Source organism: Lithobates pipiens, unplaced genomic scaffold (genome assembly GCF_037356315.1).
Source record: "Lithobates pipiens isolate NorthernLeopardFrog02 unplaced genomic scaffold, aLitPip1_a1.2 Scaffold_23, whole genome shotgun sequence".
Taxonomy (NCBI): Eukaryota; Metazoa; Chordata; class Amphibia; order Anura; family Ranidae; genus Lithobates; species Lithobates pipiens.
In genome coordinates, this window is record NW_027507785.1 from 198512540 (window position 1) to 198518379 (window position 5840).

The window sequence follows — 5840 nt, forward strand, 5'->3', positions numbered from 1 at the left end:
GGGGCAGAAAAAGAGTGAAAAAAAGTCAGATAGAGAAGAGAAAGCGAGACAAAAAGAGGGGGAGAGAAAAAGAAGGTCAGAGAGAAAGAGGAAGGGGGGGAACACAGAGAGGAAAGACATGGTGGGGGGGGGGAGAGAGGGAGAGAAAGAAAGAAAGAAAGAAAGAAAGAAAGAAAGAAAGAAAGAAAGAAAGAAAGAAAGAAAGAAAGAAAGAAAGAAAGAAAGAAAGAAAGAAAGAAAGAAAGAAAGAAAGAAAGAAAGATCTTGCTGTGACATTGTGGGATTAGGCTGTGCAGCTGCTGCATGTTTCCTGACACCTCCATCCACTGTGTTTCCCTGAATGCTGATTTCTACTTTTCTTGTCAAAGCACTCAAGGAGAAAAAGAAAGTGCAAGTGTCCCATTCCTGACTGTTGCCAGAAATCTCCAATATTCTCCAACATAATTGTTGGAGCAGATTGTTGCAGATTGTTAATTCATTCCATTCATTCTGGATTACCCAAATCAACTTGTAACCCAAGCACCTCACACCAGGACCAGTCTAACTCATTACACTTATGGGTATTGTTTATTACACTTAAGGGTATTATTTATGACACTGAGGGGTATTGTTTTTTACACTTATGGGTATTGTTTATTACACTTATGGGTATTATTTATTTCACTGTGGGGTATTGTTTATTACACTTATGGGTATTATTTATGACACTGAGGGGTATTGTTTATTACACTTATGGGTATTTTTATTATACTTATGGGTATTATTTATGACACTGAGGGGTATTGTTTATTACACTTATGGGTATTGTTTATTACACTTATGGGTATTATTTATGACACTGAGGGGTATTGTTTATTACACTTATGGGTATTGTTTATTGCACTTATGGGTATTATTTATTACACTGAGGGGTAATGTTTATTACACTGAGGGGTATTGTTTGCCCCACCTATCACAATATTCTAGTTACAGTTCTTGCAATCGGCCGATGCAAATTATATTATGTATGGCTAGCTCCATGTTGCCTCAGCAGGAGGTCTCATAGGGAAGACAGATTTAAATACTGCCATTCTTTAGCCTATAAATATTTAAAGCCGGAGCACAAGTGATTCCTAGTAATTGAGTGGAAGTAAAGAGGCGCTGGATGGTCCCTCCTGACAGCCGGGGGATGCAGCAAGCTGTGAGCAGAGAGAATGGAGCCAAGTGTACATCATCATGGTGTGGACAGTGTTCTGCCTGCATTGACACACACCAGGGAGCCCTTTATATTTGATGAGAAACATACAATGGACCTAAAAGATTTCTACATGTCTGTGTACAATGCCAGCATGTCTAAAGAAAGAAAGATTTACTAACACAATCTACACCATCACTGACACAACAACCAGTTGATCGTTTGATGTGTGTACAAAAATAAGAACTAACTTTTGATTGGCTCTTGGGATGTAACACTGCAACTGCACTATGCGTTAGCTTGTTATAATACTGTGGGGTTGATCTACTAAAACTGGAGAGTACGAAATCTGGTGCAGCTTTGCATAGAAGCCAATCAGCTTCCAGGTTTTATTGCCAAAGCTTAATTGAACAAGCTGAAGTTCGAAACTGATTGGCTACCATGCACAGCTATACCAGATTTTGCACTCTCCAGCTAAGTAAATCAATCCCAGTGTGTGTGTTTTGCTGTATAAATATACCCTAATCATAAATATACCCTAATCATTTGGTCATTTTTTCCCCAAGTAAATCAACCCAAAGTATCCCCTTTGGGATACTTTCAAGTTTCAGGATGGCTGGCATGTGATTTGTATTCTCTTTGCCCTGCATGTGCAATCAGACATCTGATGGGTCCAATAACATTTTCAATATGCCATCATAATGTATAATAATTCTATTGCATGGTTAAAGAGTGTATAGAAATATTCAGAGCAAACAATACTATGCTACCCATACATCTATACACACACATAATTAGTCTAAGATCATTGATACCTATATATGAGTAGTCTAGGATTGATACATATATATGATTAGTCTACTATCATTGATACATATATATATATACGTAGTCTAGAGTTGATAAATATATATGATTAGTCTAGGATCATTAATCTATTATATCTATCTATCTATCTATCTATCTATCTATCTATCTATCTATCTATCTATCTATCTATCTATCTATCTATATATAGATGTATATATATATAGATATATATATATATATATAGATATAGATGTAGATCTATCTATCTATCTATCTATCTATCTATCTATCTATCTATCTATCTATCTATATATATATATATAGATAGATAGATAGATAGATATAGATATATATACACACACGCACATTTAATAAATACAACTTGGTCATATATGAGAACATCAAAGGTTTTGTAGTAAACGAAATCGCTTCCTAGGATTACATATGTTGATCCTGGCCATAGGTATATAGATCATAAAAATATATTTGTATTATCATTATTATTATTTTTGAGGGACAGGCATCTTTCTTGTGTGATGATGATGTGTTTTCCCAATGTAATCCCCGGATCTATACCCTATGTACATCCTAAAGGAATTCTTCTTGTTTAAGCTCTTTCTATTAAACTTCACAATTAGATCTGCACAAATGTATTATTTATTTTTCCTTCTTTTTTTTTTTTTTTTATAGATTTTCTCCACCCTAAACACCACTACAGGTGCACAAGAAACAAACGATCATTGTCAATGGAGATAACAAATACAACTAATTTTAATCTACAATACGATTTAATTATATTCTACAGAAAAGACCCCCTTTGGAATATTTGACCTGTTTATACCAAACAATATTTTTCTATAATTGATCTTTCTTTAGTAAACCTAAACAAACGCTACTATTCGCACCCGGCATTTCCAATGACAGGACCCTCATTTCATAGAGAATTGGTGATCTTTCTCTAGGCTTTGTTTCCTTACCACAAAGGTGTATGCATAGAATCACAGGGCTTTTTATGTCATATAGATGTCATTTTTTGTCCTCCAGATGTCATAATGGATCTGATAAATTGTATCACATAACCCCTATTATTTTTGCAGTGAAGTTGTAGATTGTATTTCTCTAAATTGATTTCTGACAAGAGTCCTAATTATAATAATGAATATTATTATTAAGAAGAGAATTTGTCAGTCTACTTTTAGTACCCCTCGTTGAACTGATGCTGTCTCTGCTGCTGTCCAAATGGTATCACTTTGCCCATAAATACCTTGTTAGCTGTGGCCAGAGGCGAGAGGCTGAAGCTTATTGTAGCGTGAAGGCTTGTGTGTGATGGGACTGGCCACTGATATTGTGTAATGGCAGCTGGACAGGATGAGCTTGGGGGTGAGTGAGGTGAGTGAGCAGGCAGGAGGGTGATCACTGGCACAGCTCACATGGGTCCCTAGAAGCCCATTACTGAGGAGCAGAATACAGAGCAAAGCACAAAGTAGAGGAGATAATGAGGACTGCTGATCCCTGCTTGCCAGCAAACAACATGCTCATCCTGGACCTACACAATTCTAAACAGATAGTGGAACATTATATATCATCTATATACCAAGTGCTATATGTGCCACTTCTAATTGTACACAGATGCACCTTTTATCTGCCACATACACACTACAAGCTCAATTCACAAATCTAACATATACAGGACATGAGTCCTTATTTTTCCAAAAAAGTGGCAGTTTTTTAGGTAGAGTTTGAAAATGATAGGCACATGGTTAGAAAAATAGATCTGAATCCTAACGGTATGTCTATATATATATATATATATATATATATATATATATATATATATATAGTACTTTGTGTGTAGATTAGGCAGTGGCAATGTTTGCTTATCTGTTCACACGTGGATGGCAGTGTAGGTGTTTGGGTGTACCTGGGGCCATGTGTGTGTTCTATTGAGAAGTAGGTTATGATCGCAGGGCTACATACAGATTGATCAGGATTCTAAAGCCATGGAACATATGGGCAACCAGAACAAATGGCACCGACCCCATCCACACACCACTAAAATGATCAACATCAAATACCGATTCAAAACTATTTATATCTATTTTTCTATTTTATTTCCTTTTCATCCCTTCTGTTGTAGAATTGGACTTATTTTTAGGACATGTTTTATCTTATGCTACAGGGGAAAAAAAACTATTACATAAAGGATAAATAAATAATCAAATGTCAAAAATGATTATTTCAACATCATCCTTCAATAGCCTACAATTTTCAAATTTTAACGAAAGTTGAAAAAAAAAGTAAAATCCAGAACAAAAAAACAAAACAAAACAAAAACATCGGCAGCGTTAAAACAAATGTAGGTGGTAAAGAGAGAGTAGGGGATCGTTAATATTCTGTTTTATGGAATACACACACGCCAAGGGTTTATAGAAAACCGCTATGTAGGCAATGTGCTTATTAGTGGAATGTGAGAAAAATACATCAAATGGGAAAATAAACAGCAATGTGCTGGGATAATAAAATATATATTTCTTTATCATAAATTCATAAATATATATGTATCTATATCTCTATATCTCTATATATATATGTATATATATATATATATATATATATATATATATATATATATATATATATATATATATATATATATATATATATATATATATATATATATATATATATTGCATGCATATATATATATATATATTATTATGAAATGCATTAAATTGCGGGAATCAGAAATTGCGCATTATATTGGCTTTTTATAACCTAAAATTAAATAGTAAATGCAAACAGTTTATGGACAGACGTGTGATGTACAGTACCTGGTGCTGCAGTGATTGAGCCCTTAGCTAGGCTATGGCAGAGTGGATGCTGATCTGTTGGTCCTCTGTAGTAACAAGTCACTGATCTTTTTCCTTCTGCCTGTCCAGGATGCTGCTGCTCTCTTACTTGCTGTCCTGGATGCTGCTGCTCTCTTGCTGCTCAGGTCCAGCTGATGCCTCCTCAATGTCAGAGGGATAAGCTCTTAGAACTGGGGATATGTTGGGTTCTGGCATGAGCTGTGGGCTGGTCCTTCTTACTGCAGACAGTCCCTTAGCTAATTAAAACAAACAAGATGTCTTGCCTAGGAGACTGGCTCTCTCTGCCAGTTTGTATATGATCTATATTCCCTTCCTCCTATCCATATCATTTACCCTCACTGTCTTTCTGTACTGTTTATTTCGCTGGATTTCTCCCCATACACCCATACTACCAATCGGATATTGTCAATCACCATCCTTCCCCACCTGTACACCAGTCACCCCTGCTTTAAATGCCTGTCAGTTGGTGTGAACAGTACACACAGCCACCTAATAACCCATCAAAGGCAATACAGATAGAGTAATCTATAGGTTATTAAAATACATGGGCTTTTATTCTCTGTAAAAGAGAAGGGGTCGTGCTTAATTCGATTGAATGGCAGAAAGGGAGCTGGCAAGCAGGCAAGGGTGATATATATTATTTATTAACTCGTATGGAAATTATATGTACAGAGAACTGGGTACCACAACATGTGCCTGGCAGTGCCAAGCTGAGTGGGTGCTTCAAGTCTGCTGATCATAGGCTGTCCATTACATAAATATAGGATTATGATGATAATGATCCTAAGGAAAAAAATAAATAAATATATAAATAAATATATATATATATATATCTATATATATATATATATATATATATATATATATATAAAGGTTGGTGTCTATTCTATTCTGCAAGGTCGCACATGGTCGGAGTGAAGCGTTAATACATAGATATCAAAGCAGAGATTTTTCTGTATGACAGCAATCTGCATTATCACTGCCAC

General features: G+C 35.5%; 1 protein-coding gene across 6 annotated transcripts in view; it reads right to left on the reverse strand.

Annotated features, from left to right (window-relative positions):
* Positions 1-5412, reverse strand: part of LHX9 (LIM homeobox 9) — a 76155-nt gene extending 70743 nt beyond the window's left edge. Inside the window, exon 1 of one of the 6 annotated variants that reach the window (XM_077452752.1) lies at positions 4816-5383. The gene's annotated coding sequence lies outside the window, so the exon portion shown is untranslated. Of the gene's footprint in view, positions 1-4815 lie in introns of all 6 variants that reach the window. The other 5 variants (XM_077452751.1, XM_077452750.1, XM_077452747.1 and 2 more) reach the window with 5 other exon arrangements.
* Positions 5413-5840: the final 428 nt, after the last annotated feature.